This window comes from Thermobia domestica, chromosome 8, assembly GCF_964235325.1.
Source record: "Thermobia domestica chromosome 8, izTheDome1.hap1.1, whole genome shotgun sequence".
Lineage (NCBI taxonomy): Eukaryota > Metazoa > Arthropoda > Insecta > Zygentoma > Lepismatidae > Thermobia > Thermobia domestica.
In genome coordinates this window covers 167,107,681-167,130,632 of record NC_137461.1, presented here as the reverse complement: position 1 = coordinate 167,130,632, position 22,952 = coordinate 167,107,681, and positions in this window count along the sequence as shown.

Here is a 22,952-nt window from a genome sequence, read left to right as displayed (position 1 = left end):
AATTGGTAAAGTAATATGGCGGTAAAGGTCCTCCATAGGGCTGCGATAAGCTGTACAGAAAGCGTGACATTCTAAGATGAAAAGTTTATGACAGTACTGAGGCCGGGCGGCATTCCAGGCAGTGAAACCTTATCTCAAAACAGGTCGGAGGAAAACTTTGTAGGTGTTGAGGTTTGTGTCTGGCTTGAGACCCCATGTAGTACCAGTAAGATGTTTCAAAAGATTGATGCGATTATAAACTTTAGTAGTGACTGTTTTCAAATGTTACGTCCAAGTAAGATGATGATCAAAGGTAATTCCCAGATACGTTACTGTATTTTTGGCTTGAAGGGGCACTTGATCACATGGAGAGATGAGCGACGTGGGTTTCTGTGAACTCTGGAAATGCGTCGTGGAGGTAAGAAGACCATGAATTGTGTTTTTGTTGCCTTAATAGTAAGTCTCCAGTGATTGCACCACGTACCGAATCGATCGATAGCAAGCTGTAGAACTGTATTGATCTGTTGGATAGAGTTTCCGAGTTCAAGGAAAGCCGTGTCATCGGCATATTGAAAAAGATGAAGGTTATCAGATAGTCTGGGGATGTCAGCGACGTACAAGAGGTAGAGTAGAGGAGATAATACAGACCCTGTTGGCACTCCAGTAAGTAAAAAGATCGGATGCGATAACCAATCATTAATGGATATGTAAGCAAGACGGTTGGTAATAAAATTGTAAATTAGGCGGTATTTCGTTTATTGTGGAGAATCTAAGAGACCTCGTGAACACTAATAGGGTGAGATATGGTTGTGTCTGGCGGTAAGAGATGGGCTTCGTGTGGTTGAAGGTGCGGTGTGGACGTGTTAAGCTTATCTGCAGGGACTGGAGCATTGACGGATGGTGACGTGAAAATCTCTTGTAAATGATCTGCGAAAGCGTTTGCCTTATCGGTGGAAACAGGCGTGTTGCCTTCGAGAATCGGATAGGGTGTGCTAGTAAATTTGCCACATAATGCATTGAAACGGTTCCAAATTTTGGTTGGATGAGAAGTCTCGGATAGATTATTGCATGTGTTTACCCATTTACGAGGTTTATACACTTTAATGTAGTTGTGAACTGTGCGTTGTAGTTGGTAGTGATCATGGAGTGCTTCACGGCTGCGGGTGCGAAGATAATCTCTATAGAATTGGCGTGAGCGTTTTATCAGTGTTAGATATTGCGGCGGAAGTTTAGGCTGATATGGACGAGATTTGGTAGTTAGAATATATAAATGACTAGCCTCTTGAATAGCTGAGGTAATAGTTCGACGACGACATCAGTTAAATCTTCACCTGTATTGGGTTCAGTAAGATGATCTGCGAGATAAGAGATATGTGCACGATATTTATCCCAGTTGGAACGGGCGCTTAAGCGGAGTGGTGGAGATGAACTATGCCTGGTGATGGTATTTGGCTGATAGGTGAGTTTTAATTGGAGCATGGTCACTTCCCAGAAGATCAAGAATATCTAGCATGCAATGTGATACGAGGTTTGCGGAGGTTATGACTTTATCAGGCTTTGTGTTGGAAATTGGACTGGTTGCTTGTGGAAGATCAAGTATGATTCCAGTGGTATTGGTCGTAATAAAGTAAACAAAATTTGTCCTCTCGCCATCGGTGCGCCTATGCATATTAAAATCAGCCATGATAATGTACGTCTTATAAGAATTTGAAATATATTGTACGAAATGCTCTGGTAGAGGATGGTTGGGTCTGATGTATACTGTTGCCAGTGTGATGATGACGTTTTTGAAATAGACAGTGGCGAGGAGATATTCCGGAAGAGATGTCGTTGTATAATGATGTTGACGAAACGGTATATGAGGAGAAAATCCAATGGTCACTCCCCCATTGGCTCGGAGTGCAGGTATAGGATTTTCAGCGTGCAACATAGTGTATCGTGGTAAACGACATGTTCGTGATTTTGTGAGGAAAGTTTCATTTAGTAAGAACACTGTGACACGTTTCTCAAGAAGGAGTTTTTCGAATAAGATTTTATTTTTTGGTAAAGACCGGATATTTAGAAACAGAAAAGTGATAGCCATGTTATAGTATAAACTAGTCCAGAGTAGTTGTATGGGATTTATGAAAATGAACTGTATTTCCTGAATAAGTGGCTGTGAAATTAACATGAAAAGTTGTTTTTCCCGCGAGAATGATTTGTTGGAGTATGTGGGGCCTTATAAAAGGATGTTCTGTGAAGCTAAAGTCAGGAAAGTCAAGAGTTGATCTAACGAGACAGGTGTATCTATCGGATGTGGAGTAGTATGTGCTTGTGCTGGTGGTCGTAGTGAAACTACGAGTTCTGGATGCTCCTGAATAGCTTCTGGTTTAGCTTTACACTTGTAGCCATATGCCGGGTGCTGATCGTTGCAAGTGGCATATTTTGGTGGTAACTGTAAGTTGCTACAAGTTTAGGGTGATATTTTGGCCCGCACAATATCCGCATTTACTTGTGCTTTTGCAATCGGATGTATGATGAGCATTATAGACTTGACACCGTTCACACCGAACTGGCATAGGAATAGGTGTCCTCGATGGTTCAACACGGTGTTTATGATTGTAAATGTAAACACCTGTTGCTAATAACTCATCAATAGTGTCTTGATGCGTGGTTAGGACACGAACCATGTATGTAGGTCCTTGGTCATTTCGAATTCGCAAGACTTTAGTGATGGTATGACCCTCCAGCTTCAGCTCGTCTTTTTTTTTTTTTTTTTTTTTTTGTCATCTGTATAAGATGGGTCAACCCCACGGATGACTACAGATAGTAATGGTGAACGTTTCGGAGGTGGAGGCTGCTTGCGAGTGGATGATGTGAGCACTTGAATTTTGGCATCCCGACCAAAGGTATCGATAAGCACCTTGTTATTAATGGTAGTAAGGAGAGTTGGATCAGATGTTTTTAGAATGATGCCGTTTCTAGCATGCAGGATTTGTGTAATAGCAGTTCTACGAAGATATTTGCGTAATTGAATTGCGACGAACTTCACATTGCTGAACTTTGTATCGAAATTTGTGAGCAGCATGGAATAGATAGAAAACAAAGGAGACGCGTGGTTATCGCTTGTAGATGCAACTGTGTCCATTGGAATCTGATCTGGACCCGATGTAGATGCAAGATGTTTCTTTGATGGTGGAGATTGCTGAAGGCGTTCGGAATAGTGGTTGTGGTGATCTACTGCGGACGGAATCAGACAATACAATGGAAGAAGCAGAGGCTATAGAAGCTTGGGAACCTCGGCGTTGCTGTGATTTACTGATGGATGAATGGCATTGCCTGGGATCCTTCCGAAGCTGAGTCTTCCTAGGACTCTTGGATGGTCCAACAAGAAATTGAGGTAACCCCTGATGTTTGCCTTTTGTCGTTTTGCCAGGGCCTAATCTTGAGTCTGCCATCGAAAAATCAGTCCCTGTGCAGATGTCCAAATGAAAAGATGTGTTGCGCCTACAGATGTGTAATGATGATAATAGGTTTCACCCTCCAGCACTGAAAAGCGCTGTCAATCCCAGTGAGACCGTATGCGTGCTGGCCTCGATTGTGCGTATGCAACACAATGTCCTCGAAGGCACGTTAACACTTCCCAGCTAGGCTAGGTACAAAAGACAGCATGTGACGTATGGTACGTCAAGCTGATGAGTATATGCTAATATGCAAATCTCAAAACATTTATATGTTACGGTTTGCACAAATGTCTCCGTGAAGTTATTCAGATATTCTTAATATATTATAAATGGAAGCCTATTCACTCATAAATGAGGCATTGGATGGCAAAGTGGTGTAACTTAATTATGAGACATTGTGAGATGTTGAGACTTTTATTAGAATCGATATAGAAGCGGACAAAATCGGTTCTTTGTGCTGCCATCTTTTGGCCTATGGTCTGGTCTTTTAACTGCGAGATATGCAATTTTGCCATCCAACAGGTTATGGTTTCAAGTTCACGGAAATGAGTTAATCTCATTTAAAAAAAAAAAAATGAGTTACGCCACTTTGCCATCCAACGCCTAAAATGTACGTTTTCCATGATCTCTTTTACTGTCTTTAGCAGAGTTTATTTTTGTTGCCATGCTATTGGTACTTCTTGTAAATTGTTTTCCACTTTGTTATTTATTATTTTAGCTTTTTCAAGACTTGTGTTTTAATTTTCTGTATGGTCCTTTTAAATTTATTTCATTGTATATTTTATATAACTTTATTCCCTTTTCAAATGTGTTATACTTTTGATAATCGATTTCACGTTGATAGTTCTTCTATTTATACTATGCTTTGGCTTGAACTCTCAGTGACGGGGACAATAACCTTGGAATTGACGTCCTCGTTAAATCCTTCAATCGATCTATTCTCTGTTATTACTAGTTGTTATTAAATCTGCATGGAATTATATTTTATAAATAGGTTATATATTTACTGCAGAACATGTTGGTAATTCTTTAGTAGAAAATAGGTTAAATACATATTTTTACTATTAGTACGTTTAAGAGAAAAGGGAATTGCCTTCATATGTTATTAACAGATACATTTACATTCAAACGGATCACTCTTGTCTACACTGGCCTAAAATGCAATTGTGGATAATAAAAGAAGAAAATCCTTCAGATTTTTTTTCAGACTGTGGAACTGTTTCCTAAGTAGCTCATTCCATGTCATCTGCTATGGTAATACAGATTATCTTTGATCGTAGGTGATTGTATTACCTTGCAGTGCTGCGTAGTGAATGGCTGAACCACTTGATGAGCACAATAAACACATCTTGTTTGCTATATATGGGAGTGAAATCAACTTTCCCTAGCAGTATATGGTCAAGGATGGTCACTCATTAATAACCAGAGCACACTAGTAAAATCAACTCATCACAACAAAATATCGTTTTAAAAGTTTCTAGTTTACACACCTAAAATATTCTTTCATTAATGCTAGTAAAGAAACACGTCTTAAGCAATTCTGGGCTTTTGTTGCAATTACAGTAAGTATGTCGATATCCTTGACGATGCTAAGAAAGAACAAAATTAATTTGAATACAATATCATCTGTTTCCTTGTTTTCCCACGAACTGTATGTATACAACAAATGAAGAATTATACTGAAAACAGGAAGAAATAAATTCACATTGTCAAGTTACGTAGTAACTGAACGTGCAGAAGACAATTCTTCCGTATGTATCTAGTCTTTACAAGTTGTTGAAGCTCTGAATGCAGGAAGTTCAGAACTTAGAAGTTAACATATTATATACGTAACAAGTATTTCTTCCTCAAATATGATACTACTATTCGGTCAACATTTTGCATTCCTTGCTAGACTTGATTTCTTTCCCCTCTAACATTTTCCGTACTTAAAATCTAACTCTTCCAGGTAATTCCTGGTCAGTTTAAAGGTAAAGAATTAACTTGTTACCCAAAATGGAAATTATGCTGGATTAGTCAACAAATGTAATAAATTAGAGTTGTATACAAGACATTACTTGCAAGTGATATTCGAAAATTTACCCACATGAGTGTCACTAATGAACAGTAATAATACATTTCTGTGATTTGGAATCCACAGGAAAGATTCCAAGTAACTATTCAGCTTTCTATCATCTTTCCGAGTTTCAACGAAACAGAAAGATACTTCAAGTAAAGTTTATCAGTAACTTCAAATTACAAAGAAATCTTATAATGACCAGCAAAATTGAAGCAATGACATCAACAATAATCTCTCAAAAAATAGCAAGTCACAATATTATGAGGATTGAGTAGTGTCTAAAAGAGTGAAAATTGTAGACTGTGAAGTTATTTTATGACACAAAAGAAAATGCATGCTTTCCACGGGATAGATCTTTTGCCCCTTACTATGAGAAAGAAATCGGTACGCGTATCTTTCTACCACCTCGTGACTTAACTATAATCTGTTTCACGTAAGCTGACAGGACAAAAAGAAGAGGTTTTCCCCCCACCACGCTTAAGTACAGGTGAATGTTGGTGTTCCGTCTTTCACCATCAGCCCCCGCACACGGAAGTATAGAGTGTATCTAAATATGTCTAAATAATAAATTACAACTTTCATAATAACACTCTGTATTTTAAAACAATTAATTACATTTGCCTGTATTGGTGAGGTATGTAACACGTGTTATTATACAGGCACGCAGCCAGGATTTCGTGAAGGGGGGCGGTCCGTGACATGAAATACTGTAGTCATCACACCAGGGGCTCGATTATTCTAAACTATTTTACTGGAACATATATTGGTTCGTTTAGCCAATATTTCGTAACGGGGGAGGGGGGATATGAAATTCTGAATGCCCAGGAGCTCGATCGATCTAAACTACTTTATTATCAACATATATCAGTTGTTAGGACGATAAAATGAAGATATGTTGATAAGTATTTTAATAATAAACTATGAAGAAATCTCGGGTAAAATAATAAAAAACGTGTTGAAAAAGATTTTACAATATTTACGTCCTTCTTCTGTTCATTCAAATATAACAATTTTCCTTTCATTATGACCTCAACTATTATAAAATGTACATATTCACTATTATAAAAAGTACATACTTAATAATGTCTTGTAAAATATTTTACAATATCTGCGTTCCCTTCTCTGTTGAATCAAACGTTAACAGAACTTTCTTTCCACATAAAATTTTGTTTTTATTATTCCGTCAACTACTGTCGATTCCAAATGACAGGTCAAAGGAGCAGTAGAAAATTGTTTTTGAAATAACATGTTTGATGCTGCAAGGATGCGATAACGAAACATTATGATAAAAAATGTCCACGCTGTTACACAACGGTACTATACTTTCAGAAGCTTGAAATCTCCCTGACTAGTAGCAGAAATTCTGAGAATTCCGTAACTTTTCTAGAAATTCTGAGAATTCTGTAATTTTTCTAGAAATGGGGGGCGCGGTGGCTCAGTGGTAGAGCGTTCACCTCTGGTGCTTGGGGTCCCGGGTTCGATCCCAGCCCCCGCCAAGTGAACTTTGTGGTGGACAAACACCGTGCTCGTGGGTTTTCTCGGGGTACTCCCGTTTCCTCCCACTTTCTTCATTCCACCATTTCACTCATCTCTCATTATCACCGTCTCCTTTAGCCTAACCGGCATAACCGTGGGACGTAAAACTTACAGATTTCATTTTTTTCATTTTTCTAGAAATTTCAAATTTCCTGACTCTTCCAGGATATCTCGCTTACCTCACCACCATGTATTGCAAGTAATAGAAATCTCCTCATAAGGAAGAGTAATCAAAAGCCTCCTGAACTTTTATATTTTTTTATTTTTAACGCGATCTTTCTTTTCCCATTTCATTTTGTCTCTTCCTTCCTTATTTTTTTATTCATTTCTGGTCTCGAAGGGGGGCGGATCCGGACCCCCCCCCCCTTGGCTACATGCCTGTATTATAGTAGGAATTTTATTGAACAGTTGTATTGTTTGTTTTTCTTCTTGGCAGATGGGCTTGAGACATAATGTCGGAATAGCAAGGGATGACAGGGTTGGTAATTGAATGGGTGTTTACTTATTAATACAATAATTTCATCAAAATCTGAAAATGAAATCTTTATAAGTTTTATGTCCCACGAATATGCCTGCTAGGGTAAAGGAGACGGTGATGATGAGAAATCAATGAAACGGTGGAATGAAGAAAATGGGAGGAAACGGAAGAACCCGAGAAAACACATGCACACAGTGTAAAATCAAAAACCAAGTTTAATGTGTATGGATAAATTATCAGAGCGATAAGATGATAACAATAGAACCTGAAATGCTGAAGTCGAAAAACACTTCTCCTTTCCTACCTTATCAACAGATGTTCTTACATTAGAAAGAACAAGAAGAAAAATACATACACTGATAATAGTGTTCCCATAATAATTTTGTTTGCAGAGCCTCTCTTGCAGAAGAGGGGAAAATTACATTTTATTGTCTTAAAAATATTATCGGTCTTCATTAATAGGAATAATCATTTGCAATAATTAAGTTGCAAGAGAGAGACGGTTATGGCGTGCAGAATATTAAATGCAATGAAATCTTTGAGTCTTACGTCCCACAATTATGCCGGCTAGACTAAAGAAGACGGTGATCATGAGAAATGAAAGAAATGCTGGAATGAAACCAGGGACCCCTTGCACCACAGGTAAAAACTACCAATGAGCCACAGCGGCCCCAAGCTTGCAGGATAGTCTAATGTAACAAGATTTGTTTATTGTATAAGAAAGAAAGAGTAACGATGAATACAAGTTTGTTCAATTATACTAAAATAACGAACGCTTTGGCTTAGGGCTCCAAGTCTCATCGTAACAGAAACAAACATTTCCATTAGATTTTAACCTGCGAAAAGTCAATGTACCATGGTTGTTATCAACCATCCTTCAAAGATCCGCTTTACATTCATGTGACTTAGTGCTTATTTCCCATACAATAACGTGTCATACTTATCTTATACATATTATCTTAACTATTTTTGTTCGGCGACCTGTAGTTGTGAAATAAAAGCTTGTATAGCGTTTTAATTCACCTGAATGTATGCCTCTTTTGCTCCAAATACTTTTATCAACATTTTATTTTCGAAACCCGGCAGTTCCCGTTTTTGTATTCTTGTTAGGAATCAATTTCCATATTCATACAAAATTGGGCAGATTAAGGTCTTATTGATCTTAATGTTTTCGATAGATATTTGTTAAAACAATAAAATGTTTTACAGTGGGGTAAATTTAGTATATAAATAATATGCAATACTTTTCTACAGTTGTTACTCGGGGTTGATAGCTAAAACGAATAGCAGTGCTTTCTCTGATGCGAGCGAATTGCGTATGAATTTATAGTTTACATGATTCTGTTTATTAGAAAAGCTTTCCTCCCTGTGAAGGTCAGCGACTTGCTTTCACCTTCTGCAGTGGTAAGTGGTGGGAGGTAGGGGAGTCTCCTATCAGTTGCCTGGAACAGGCTTTAGATGTTTTAAAACCTTTACAGGCCCAATCCCTAAAAAATCGATAAATGTATTATCTTTCTCTTTGCAGTTCACACTAGACATTATAGAAATATCATAAAACTTAATAAAAAGAAGAAAAACGTTCTTTCACGGCTTGAAACTTATGGCTATTAGGCTATTAACCACATGCCTACATATTTAAGAGTACATGAGTTTGTTATGTTATTTTGCACCTCATTCGACCCGTCCGAGACTTCTATCCACACAGTTCGTGTTCGAAGCTTCGTCGCGCTTTGCTTTTATTTTTTCGTAGCAAAAAGAAAAGTACAATTACAATTTTAAGTGACTGGATATTCTGCATTTCTCCGTTTTTGTTGTAGTTATTGTCAAGAGAAGAAGATAAAGTAGACTTTTACAAAGACCGATCTAGATTTTACTACTAATAAAACCTACGAATAGGTTCTCAGCTCAAAACTAAATTGAATTCTCTTCAATTGTAGTCCATAAACAGCTGTAGTCGTTGAGATGGATTTCAGTTGTTTTGTGTGTGTGGTCAGCACATTGCCTTCCATACGTCAAAATAGCCTACTTTGCTTGTTAGAACTTATTTTTGGTGGAAGCCTACAAAAAACGTTTTTTAAAAGGTTTTTGAATACTTCTGATGGTTTTACAGAAAGTTTGTTATTACACACACAAGTTTGTCCTGTTTGATACGAATACAATTTTATTATGAAGAAAATGGTCTGCAGATCCCTTTCTAGAGTATCTGTTATTAGTTGTATGTAGTAGTTAATTTGATTAGGATTTAGGATTTAGATTTGTGGGCTTTTGGCATCTAAGGCCATTTAGCCCTTCACGTTTTGATGGATGACGTCCCTCGGCGAGCACACAATCCGGGGGAAGGGAAGGAAGAAAGGATTGGGGAAGGAAGAAAGCGGCCTGGGAACTATAAGTTAGGTACTACCCCGGCATTTGCCTGGTGTGAATGAGGAAACCTCATTCAAGTTGGCTGGCCTGAAAAAGCTTTTTACACTTTTTCGACCGAGTGACGCCACCGGGAATCGAACCCGGGATAGTTAATTTGAGTTTAGCGTCCCGTTCAGCAGCGAGGCTATACGAGACGGACTTACAGCTTAACGTGGGATCCGAACCACATGAGCTCCTGCCAATAATTGAACTCCGCTTTTAGAAAGACGTGTCAGACCAAGGTAAGTTCTTACCCATTGGGTTGTAACAAACTTTATATTATGCTTGGTATTAGGAAGCAATGATGAAACTGATTAAAAATTTGGTGACGAGGCAGCCAAGACTCGTGACTCAGTATAATACAAACAGACCTGGAGAAGACAAAACATCGTCATATACACAGATAATTTGTTTGACACTGTTAATATAATTCTGTCCATTCGTGCTGGGCTAGTGGCTAGCACATGCACTTTTCGTGCGTGTAATCTCGGGTTTGATTTCAGTTGGAAGAAGTAAAATTTTATTTTAACTAGCATTTACTTTTATGAATCATCCGTCTCTTTTAGCTTAAAGGACTTAATAGTGGGACGTTAAACTAATTTATCATTAACGTTTAATTCATTTTTAAATGCAACTCTAGCAAAACGATTCTTACCTATAGTTTCCAGTAGCGGTACGTGATCTGTTAAAGTACCAGTTGCAGTGTTGCAATATCAAAGGTATGTAAAGTCCGGCTCAAATCTCTTGACATCTGTAGAAAGCCAATGGTGTGCAGGTGCGACGTTGTCGGATTTCACTTCCTTTCGTGGACAAGCATAACGTGAAACATTAACGCGAGAAATTAATATCCCGAAAAAACAAATTCGTTCTTACAAATTCATTAAACGCTATAGTAACATATATCATAAGGAGGTACCTTTGAAATTGCTTTCCACTAATCCAGGAACAAAGTTATTAGACAACGTCGCCCAACTTCCATTGGATATTGTGAAAAGGAGGACACGCGTTAAACGTCAGGAGGTTTGAGACGGACTGTAGTTACGCGCAAGTGTTCCCCTCCCCCAGAATTCTTGAGTCTTATCCAAAAAATATTCAGGAAATATGAAGAGGAAAGTCCTTATAAGCTCCATTTGTATACTTATTGATTAAAGTGTATTCCCTAATATTGATTTAATATATAAGTTATTTTCTTTTTTCCAAACAACCATTATCAATGTACGTTTATACACTATTTATATACAAAACTTCTACGTTCATGTTATTGAACAAGAAATAAATCGAATATATAGCATGTGCTGTAAGCCATGAATGATATCGTTCACCCAAAAACAAGAAAAAAAGCAAGAAACTTGCATATATTCATGCACACAGTTAAACAAAATTATTTAATTAAGTCCTTTAAACTATGCATTATTTTCAAATGTAAGGTCTTTCTTCGTTCTTTTCGAGCTTCAAATTTTTCTATGACTTCATTGAACTCAATAGAAAGCATCGCTACTGCAAATATTTTCCGCTTTGTTTTCTTAGGGTTACAGAAACACCTCTCTCCTCTGACAATATGCATTTTGTTACCATTTCTTTGTATGAATATAATGGACAAAAAGTTAATTTTCAGTAACTTCGTATTTTTGTCTGCTGTTCTATTATGAAGAAGCATGAATATAAGACTTTTTCCTTCGAAAATGACAAAAAAAAAGTTTAACATTCCACAATTTAGGCTAAAGAAGACAGATGAATGTTGAAAGTGAATGATTTCAGATCAACTTTTTATGCTCTCCATCGGAAATCGAACACGGGATCATGTGCACGAGCGACACACAGCTAGGAATTAGACCAGTAATAAGACATTCTCTTCTTCGAGTCTCGATCACCCTCCCCCCAGAAAAGAATATTTTTTATTTTAAAAATAAAATCTATTGACTTCGAACGACCGCCTTCCCCCAAACATTCAGCCTGGATCCGCCCCTGCTCCACCAGACGCGTATTTGCTCTTTCCGAGTTTCTGTTTGGTGAATAACTTCTTTCTTTCAAGCGTCTATATCTCACTCAATCTATCAATTGAGTCAAGTGCTGCCAAGCGGAGGAATTCGTAACTACTACATAAGCTGACTATATACCAGTTGCGAACGAAGTAGCAACTGCAAGAGCGCAATACGGGAGAATAGGAGCGATGCAAGAATAAATCCACTTCCTCATGTTAAGAGATAGGAGCTCGCTGCCATATGCTCAATGTTACTGCTTCCAGTGGCAACGCTCGCTGCAACTGGATTTGTATATCACTCTCTTTCTTTCAGTTTTTTAAATTTATTTTTTTAGAAATGCATTAATACTGTTTTGCGCGAAAGAGCAAAGGTTTATTTTTTACTGATACACTACTTTAATACTTAAAAATATCTTTAGTATAAAAAAATATTCGGTTGCACAACTACGTAACATATAGTATTATCTGTCAGGAAAGTAAATGTACACCTATTTTTCGATTCTGGCATTCCTGCGCTCCATCCGTGGAGAGTATGAGAATTAAATCAATCAAATGTTTACAGAGGGGCAAAGAGAAACGTTTAATCTGAATAAGACATTGCAGAGAAACACAAGCTGTGAATACGAATAGTGCATAGTGTAAATAAAGTACGACACCGAAAGAGAATCAACTCTTAAACGCAGAAAAAAGAGAAAGAATTGTCGAAGTGGGAACATAAAACACATATACAATAAATACGCCGACAACTAAACTTTCACCACGCCCAGATCTTGGTGTAGAGGTTAAGGAGCTGGCTCACAAATGCAAAGGACGTCAGTTCGAATCTCTGGCAAGGTAGTTTCTAAATTTTTTTTGTTAATAATACATACAGCTCATGAGAGATGGTAAAAGAGGTCGTATTTAGTTTTTCGTGGCAATTATTATTGGTAATGTTTAGTACTGATAATACATTTTGTCTTTGCGTATTGCTTTTATTCTTTTCTTCATTTCCAAAGAGAAGAATATCTGAACAAATGCCACCAAAATACCTCTTATTTTGAATGTAAACGCCATTTGCAATTAGTGAAGAATAAAAATTGAACGTTTCAACGTAGCTGTAAAAAGGAAAAAGAAAAACATGGAACTGGAGGGGTTCGAATCCATACTCATGCTTCTTAAAATACAACTTCTACATGTCTTACACTTCTCGACCACGTTTCTACGTTATCAAGTAAAAGGCTTGTGTTTAGGTTAGGCTGGTCAATACATTTTGCAAAGAGGCCCGGTTTAGTTCTGACGCAGCACAGGTGCGAGAAGGCAGCAAAACACCTTCTCTCTCTCTCCCTCTGTGTGTCTATTTATCTATCTATCTGTATACGTATATAACGCTATTTGTGAATGCCATAACCATCCTTATTTTCAGGGGATTGAGACGAAACTTGGCACAAACATTAATTGTTGAAATATCTTGATGAGTTCGTTAACCAGAATAATCAGATGAAAATGTTCAAAATGGCGGCCCTTCAAACTCTTAAAAAGTTCCAAGGGAACCAAATTTTGCCCATAAATAGGTATTCAGAAAGTTTGAGTAACTTTTCCTCTTTTACTGTAATATTTGTGTGCAGGGACTTATCCTCTTTTAATGAAATATTGGACCCGATTAATCGCCTAAAAAAGGTTCAAGCCCTCGCTATGGTCAGGCTTTTTTTTTTTTTTTTTTTTTGCAGCAGGAGGATTATTTTCGTATCGGAACAAGATGATTGTTAGTGATGATATGAAATTACACATTGAAAGTGAAGTAACTAGTGAAACGTGTTATTTGAAAGAATAATATAATAAATGTGCTTTCCCCTAACACAGAGAACTGTAAATCATGTATTTCGCGTTCGGGAGCGTGAATGGCGAGGAGTGTTATTTGATTTGCTTTTTAGTAACACATTGCATTGCAAATAAAGATAGGCAACATTAATGGTAAGTAATACAACAACAACAACAATAATAATAATAATAATAATAATAATAATAATAATAATAATAATAATAATAATAATAATAATAATAATAATAATAGGTGTTGTTTGTGGCAAGGCAATATCTTCCTCAATTCTTCTTCAAACGTAATGATTGTAACGCCATATCTCCCTTACAAACAAAATATTAGCAATTTATATCGAGAGAACGGGAAATTGTGGAGTGATGGGAGCAACGTTGGACAGTATGCACTCATAGGACTCAGAAAAATAATCGATTTCAATGCAAAATGAACGAAGAGTCATTGTCATGGGGAGTCATGGGGCCACGCAGAGCCCTCCTTAGGAAAAATATCGATAACTTATATCGAGAGAACAGGAGGTGATGGTAGGATGGGACCAACGTTGGACACCGTGCACCCATAAGGCGCATCGAAAATATTAGGGGGGGGGGCGCCAGCCAGCCTTACTTATTTTTACATAATAATATAAAATTATATTGTCCAAATACACACGCCAGTTAGCTAGTAATATTTCATATTATTATTATTATTATTATTATTATTATTATTATTATTATTATTATTATTATTATTATTATTATTATTATTATCAACAGCGTCTTTTCATAACGTGTGCATGTTTGACATGAAACCAAAGAGAAGATACATCATTCGTAAAAAGAATAAGAATAGCCAGTTACTTTAACTGTGAAGGACGGCGAAAAATACGAAAAGAGTGTAGCGAAAAGAAACAATACTTTCTTTCAAATGGATAAAATATCAAGGCGAGATAGATTCAAACTCGCATGGACGGCGCGAAAAGCCAGTGCTTTGTCCACTATTTTTTTTAACTGACTCACCGAACGTGTTTCAGTAACTTACTTATTGCTAATTTTACTTGCTTGTGCTTTAACTTGCTTTTTCTAATAACTTATAACGAACGAGACACGAACACAGAAACATCGAGGACAGTTAAAAATCATAAATACTCTCCCGCCGAGAATCGAACCCGGGACACCATACACCAAATTCGCACGTGCTAGCCACTAGACCAGCGGGGAGGGCAACGCTCACCACCTCTGTCGTTAGGGATTACGACCACTGTATTGCCAGCTATCACTTCTGTGGGTTGTATACTATGATCACATGTTCCTTCTTTGCTGGAAGAGTTAAACCTACATTCTATGTAATACATGAGGTATTTAGACCTACATGCTCTTCATATAATGTAATAAAAGGGCCATGCTGGGAATAAGAAAAAGAACATTCCTTGGACAAAACGGAAACTATTGGCATCAGAAATATTTATCTACGAGGCATGCGCAGTAGTATATTTCAGACTAGCTACTGTTTAGCTCAGTAAACGAAGAAAGGGGTATAAAAAAGCAAATATGTCGCGTCAACGAGATGGACCAGAGTTGACAGAGGCGGAAGCAGATGTGTAGTAAAACAACAACTTGGCGAAATTGATAATTGGTTCTGCATGCTGTAGTAGATTGTATTACAACTTTACGGGAGAGCAGAGAAAGACTCACTAACTAACGCTATCATACAGTAAGCTTTAGTAACACGATCATATAGACACAAATGGATGTAGTTGTGAGTACTACGACTTGGATTTAACGAAAGCCGTTTATATATTCAGTGGTTTGCAGGGTTGTATAAGACACAAAAAGATAAGACACAATACAATTCTTCATAGCTTAGCTTCCAGTAGCTAGATACATGCCATTTCTGGTTAGATACTGACACTCCTGTCGGATTTTAATACATGACGTATTGCAGGATACAAAATGCTTTGCATTACTTGTTTCTTTGTAGTAGTGCTGTCAACGGGTCGGGTCGGGCCGGTTGAAGACCGACCCGACCCGTTCCGTGACCCGAATTGACTGACCCGAACCGTGATCCGACCTCATTGACCTGACTCGACAACCCGACTCAAGCTGACGCGATTGACCCGACCCGACAACCCGACCCGACCCGTAACCCGATCCGAGCTGACCCGATCCGTTTCAGAGCACTATGGTCACGACACTGGGTGAACGCCAAATTGCACTCCCATTGGGAATTAAACCCCGACCACGTGTACCGAAGTCTTGCACGTTAACCACTAGCTAGATCAAGCGGTGGTTTTGTATATGCATCTTAATGAATATTTGGCACTTTTGAGGTTTGTTTATTTCTTTTTATAACTGATACCAATGTCCGACGTGGGAGAAGTTTATTTTTTTTCTTGCTTTAGTTCTATGTGACGAAATTTTTATTCAAGGTCAGTGTTCTCACCTGTTTGGACGGCAGGGGGTTTTCTCGGAAGGCAATAGCAAGAGTCTCTTGGAGGAGACGAAAGGAAATCGTTTAACTACAATGATAAGGGTTGAGGAAATAGGAGAACACCTGTGATTTTTTCCAACCCTTCAACTTTCATTCAAAATAGGTTCTTATGATTCCGGGACCCGTGCCACTTTGATTTTTCTTTCTTAAAACGTATTTTACAGTATATATAGTTCCACGTAAGAAGATACATAATATGAATTTTGTAATTTAAAATTTAAAAATACAGTATGAGATTTAATTACAAAGTACTAATTTTATTTCATCACTTTCAGCCCAACAAATGAAATTCAAACAATTCGCTCCCTGGGTCTTGGTCATCAATACTGCGTCTTATTCTTTGTCTTGCAGTCAAAGAACTGCGTTCTTGGTCCTGCATTTCGTAGTTTTGGTGGTCTTTCATGCTATACAAGAGCCAAGAATGCTCGCCTCATCGGTACAAATGAAGACCAAGTGTGATTTTGATTATGGTCTTTCATACTATACGGAAAGCAAGAAAATATGCTCATCGCTACTTGGTGATCACGAAAACAAGGCCAAGAGCAAGATTACTATGCAATTCGTCTTGCATATCCAATCTTTATCTTGTTCTTGTATCGATGTCCTTGGGCTTGGTGAAATAAAAAAAATGTTCAGTTTAAGGTCCCTCGATTCTGCACCGAGGCTAAGGGATACGGTGACCATGAGAAATGAATGAAATGGTGGAATGAAGAAAGTGGGAGGAAACAGAACCCCGAGAAAACCCACTACACGGCGTTTCTCCACCACAAAGCCTACTTAGCACAAGCTGGGATCGAACCATGGACATCATGCACCAGAGATGAACTCTCTACCACTGAGCCACCGCAGCCCTGCTTGGGCTTGGTCGTCCATATCCAATCTTTCTTTTAGCCTTGCTTAACACATTAGTTGCCATGTGGGTCCGATCGGACCTACTGGAGTGATCTAAGAAAATGTTCTTGTCGGACCTACTGGAGTGATCTAAGAAAATGTTCTTGTCGGACCTACTGGAGTGATCTAAGAAAATGTTCTTTTAGGTCCGATCGGACCCATAATTTCTAATTCGTCGAATTGACGTTAGAGTACTTGTATTGTTAAATCCTGTCTCTACTGTTATTGAACTGTATTGTTTTTATCACACATGTAGGTTTTGGTCTTTGATATTGATTATTAACGCCGCTACGGGCGCTAAATACCAAGTAACAAGCATTTGTTGCTTTTGTAGACCCGATCGTACCAATGCACAGTGGTCCAGAAACACCGAAAACTTGGCCAAAAACCAACTCTTTAAAAATAACAAACAACCAAATATGTTTAAAAGTCAATGACCTGGGGTATTCAAACCTACCTGAGTCTTGAAGAAATTTTCACCCTTTAGTCAGAAATTAACTTCCGAAGTGAGAGGTTGACCTTGTGCGTTAATTACTGAAGATTTCTAAGTTAGCGCCAACAAAGTGTGAGAATGTTTTCTACCTAGTCTTCCTGTAGCCAGGTGGAATGAAGTACTTTTGTCACATCTACAAAGATTATTATTTATGATGATGAGTTTAAATTAGTGTGTAGCTATTAAATTTATCGATTTACAGGGGATGAAATGCAAGTAAATTGGAGCAAGAAATGTTATGTGTATTTTTTTGTTCTCGTAGAATTATCTTTCGACTTCCACGTACTTCCACTTTGGTATCGCACTCTGGAAGTAGTTCAACTCTTCGTCTTTCAGAAACCGTAAACCAAATTTGCTCATTTTTGCTCGTCTGTGAAATATTTTTGTTGTAGATAAGACTTATTGTACAAAGTGCAAAAATATTTTGTACAGTATTTTTTCTTCTATTTTTCAGTCATATCCTATCAAATATCAAGAAGACAGCTATTGGAGACAGAGCTGTGAAAAAGTAGCACCTGTTCCCGTAACTCAAAGATAAAGCATCTGTTGAATAGTCAAAGGAAGCCAAGCAGAGTGTGCACGTGTTTTGCTCGAAATTGTTTCACATGCTTGACAAGTGCAACAGAAATTACCAAAAATTGGAAGATGAGAATGCGGATTGGCTGGACGGTGAGCTACTAATGATGACTGAACCTGTCAGTGAAGACGATTGGGGGCTATCGACCTCAGCAGGTGTAGCTGGACCTGGACGACCAGAGGTGGCCTTCTCTGTGAGCAGCAAGCGCTCGAAGAGGAGAAAAACAGAAACATTGCGCTCTTCATTCAGCGGTACTACTCGTGCTTATGCTACTCAAATGAAATATAGAGAGGAGAGATAATTGGAAAAAACGAAACTTCTTCAGGAAATAGAAGAATCGCCTACCAGGGCTGGCAAGATTCGAAAGTCATGGGCACATACCCAAAAACAGAATCCCAAACGTTACAACCCAGAGGAGGCTTTAGCACTGATACTCGAGGGGGATCTGACACGTCATCAGAACCAGCTGCTAAAAAACGGCGCGAAGGACTTGGATCACAATATATACCCTGCTTAGAACCATGTTCTGGACGCAAAAATGACTGCTATCCTGAAGTCATTAACGTCACAGAATCTGTAGCTGAAGTAGCTCTACAATCTCTCCTCGACCATACAACTGCAAGAATTCTGCAAGTACAGGAACCTGTGCTCGAAACCATCCCAGAAAAGTATCAGAAATCTCTGCAGCTGATTACCAAATGGGGATGCGACGGAACCTCCGGGCAAGCCCAATGCAAACAGACAGCTCGAGAGGAGGGCTTTCAAGACAGCGACATTTTTTTTCACGTCAGCTGTGCCTCAGCAACTTTATTATGAGAAAAAATGGGTTAGAGTTGTAGTGTGGCAAAATCAACGCCCCTCATCCACAAGATATTGTCGGTCGATAAAATTACAATTCAGGAAAGAAACTGAAGAACTTGCAAGGCAAGAAGCTAGCCTAATGGAAGAGCAAATTAGATGCCTGACTCCAAGCTGCATCAATATTCCGCTGTTACGAGATCGCAGTATAGAAACAACTGAATTCGAGGTTACACACAGTCTGCAGTTCACAATGGTGGATGGCAAAATATGTAACGCCGTGACACAAACAAGATCGGCACAAACATGCTACGTATGCGGCGCTAATCCAAAAGAAATTAATTCCTTCCAGAAGGGATTTAGAGCTGAAAAACCGGAAACTTTCCAATTCGGATTGTCCACGCTATATGTCTGGATTAGATTTATGGAGTGGTTGCTGCATGTGGCATATCGTTTGGATATAAAGAAATGGCAGGTCAGGAAAGACGACCAACCGACCATGATGAAGAAGAAAAAAAGAGATCCAAGAGGCCATGAAAGCTGAGTTAGGCCTCAATATTGACGAACCGAGACAAGACGGCAGTGGTACTTCCAACGACAGCAATACAGCCATACGATTTTTTGGAAACTATCAACAAGTTTCAGCAATAACAGGTCAATGAAAAGCTTGTTGAGCAGTGTGGTGTCTTGCTGCAGGCCTTGTCTTGTGGACTGGCTATCGATCCAAACAAATTTGAAGCTTGGGCAAATGATATCAGGGATCTCTACATCAAGCATTATTCGTGGTTTTACATGCCCGCCTCCATTCACAAAATTCTCGCTTATGGGTCCTCAATAATCTCGCACGGCCTATTACCCATTGGGCAGATGTCGGAGGAGGCCCAAGAAGCCCGACATAAGCATATTAAACATTATCGGGAGCATCATTCCCGAAAGTGCTCACGCAAACAAACAATGAAGGATGTGTTGTTGCGGCTCCTCGTAACAAGCGATCCAAAGATATCCACGATTCGGAATCCCATGGCATAGAAGCACAAGAAAAGAAACTTATCTTCAGCCGTACTGAACCTTTTGAAAGAGATGGAGGCTCCAGAGCAGCTGTCATCTGAGGATGAATCAGAATAGGCTTAGTGTGTAAAAATCTAAACTGTTCAGTTATTCTTTATTTCACGTGCAAAAATATTATTCTCATTGTGCATATGTATTATTAACATTGTTAGTGAAACATTTTGTCTTCTTGTTTCGCATTTATTAACAGCTGTCATCTGAGGATGAATTGAAATAGCCTTTATGTGTAAAAATCATAAGCTGTTGTTATGCTTTATTTCATGTGGAAAAATATTATTCTCGTTGTACGAATATGTGCAAATACATTATTATACATGTTCTTCCATCATTTTGTCTTATTTTTAGCATAACATAACATTTCTGCAACGAAAAACACAAGATTTCAATTTTTAGCGTGAAAAGGTAATTTTGGCCAGGTTTTGAGGGTGTCTGGACCACTGTGCAATGTTTTGGTTTTTCAGTGACATGTTAAAAAGTTTAACAATGGATTCATTATTTATTCTAATTTATTTTCACAAGATGTCAGTGTCCCTGTCATTTGCTGAAATTTCAGAAAAGTCTGGATCACTACACTGCTATTACTAATGAGATTGAGTTCTGCGCATATTTCTTCGTTTTTCATTGCACAAAGATATTACTTATTAGCACTAAAAGCAAGATGAATATATCCACACTTCTCACTTCTGCACATGTAGTAATAAACAAATAACTTTCTAACAGAGTTGCCAGTTCAACTGTAATTTATCCCATTGCCCATAAACAAAATATACACACGTAGGTCCGATCGGATCCCCAACTTTTATGCACGCGGATTCACTACCATGCCTTAGATTATGTTTCAATATTAATATTATGTTTTAAAAATATGATCAAAACAAGAATAATGTAAGTAAGTACGCTTGGCACTCTACCGGTGAACAACAAAATTCACCCTTGGCAGCAACGTGTTAAACAACTTCTAGTTTTGTTCTAAATCCAGAATCCATATTGGCGTAGATATTAATATTACAGTCGATTGGTAAAATCAATCTTCCACATTTACAAATTAAAGTACACACAAGTAGAAAAATAAGCATTTACCATAAAAACACTAGCTGCAAGTGTTCAAAATAGATTTGTGGCTTCTATAAAATCAATTGAAAATTGCTATTTTTAATTAGGCAGCTAGTGAAAAACAGCAGCTTTCGACTCCAGCCGAGTTTAAGCTCAACCTAAACTCAGTTGACCAAAGTGAGCTGACCCGACTGACCCGACCCGAGCTGACCCGATTGACCCGACCCGAGTAGCCTGACACGACAACCCGACCCGAGTTGACCTGACCCGACCCGACAACCCGACCCGAGTTGACCTGACCCGACCCGACCCGACAACCCGACCCGAGTTGACCCGACCAGACTCGGGTCGGGTCAACCCGACCCGTTTGAGAGCACTAGTTTGTAGACAGCTACTAGCTTAGTGTTCTGAAAGGTTGTGTATAAACTAGGGATAGCCAATTCCGGAATTTTTACTTTCCGTACTCCCGAAAGTAAAACCGGACAAATTCCGGAATTCGGAAAATTCCGATTTTAGAATAATTCTGGAATTCGGAAAAATCTGGAATTTAGAAAATTCTGATTTCGTTAATATTCCGGAATTCGGAAAAATCCGGATTTTTCGAAATCCGGAGTTTTTCTCAATTCCGGAATTTTCTAAATTCCGGATTGTTTCCGACTTCCGGAATTCTTCTGAATTCCGGAATTTAACTGAATTCCGTGGCGGAAATAAGACTTTGACCAGGTAATGGCGACTGCTTTCAAAGAAATGGAGAGTATGAGAATTCAATCTGTCATATCTGCAGTTTCGTGTGGAGAAAAAACAAACTTGTGAACCAACGGTTTAAGAACAACTCAAGCTATTAATGTAAACTTTGCCGACATCATAAAAGAAATACGAAAGACATTTTGAATCGAAGTAATATGACATACAAGTTTGCAAGCGGAGACAAAGAAACCTAACGTAACCAGACTAAAGACGATTGGTTTGCCGCGTAGCGATCGCGGTTCAGTGGTCTACGGGGTCCCGGGTTCGATTCCTGGTGGGAGAGCCTTTGTGATTTTAATTGTCCTCGATATTTCTGTGTTCGTTTCCCTTCGTTCCTAGGTAAAGCCAGTTAACCGAGTAAAGCACGTAAAGCAAATCAAGTGTAGTTAGGTCAAGTAAGTTGCTGAGTCACGTTCGGTGGCTCAGTTAACTTTTTTTAAAAAAAAAAAAGTGGTCAAGGTGCTTGTGCGAATGCACGTCGCATTTTTTTGTTTGTTTTTGTTTTTGTTTTGTTACTTTAGGATTTTTGATGGCGATTGATCGGTGATGACATACGTTTCATTATATTCAGATATTTGAATACTCGGATGTTTCAATACTTGAACTATCAAATCTTCAGGAATAATAATAGTAATAATAATAAACTAATAATTATTATTATCTCGTAGAAGATTAAAAGCTAGGAGCCAATTATCGCTCAGGTCATACCATTACAAGCAGAAACGTGACATTTGGAAAGAATATTTCGGTTTGGTTTAATGTTGTCCACGAGAAGAGGAATTTCTCATCTGGTTTCTAAAACAAACAAAATAACCTGAGAATTAACATTTTACATTCGAGACGGGATAAGGCTAGCTCAAAATTTTTGTCTCGCTTTGGAGATGAGAATCGAGACGAGACAAAAAGTATCGTAAACATTTCCCGTCTTGTCTCGATTCTCGAAATAGTGTATGTCCATTCTTTAAGTAGCAATTGCTCTGTAGGCTGAATCTCATAGGCTATTTCGTTACATTGTATTTCAGAGATCATTGAATTATGGTCTGTGTAAGTATTTTTGTAGCAAAGCTTTTATATTTACCTCTGGATATCCTAAAAATTAGTTTATTATATGCCTTACTGTTGCGTGATATTCAGTTATATTTATTACAGTTATTTTCCTTAAAA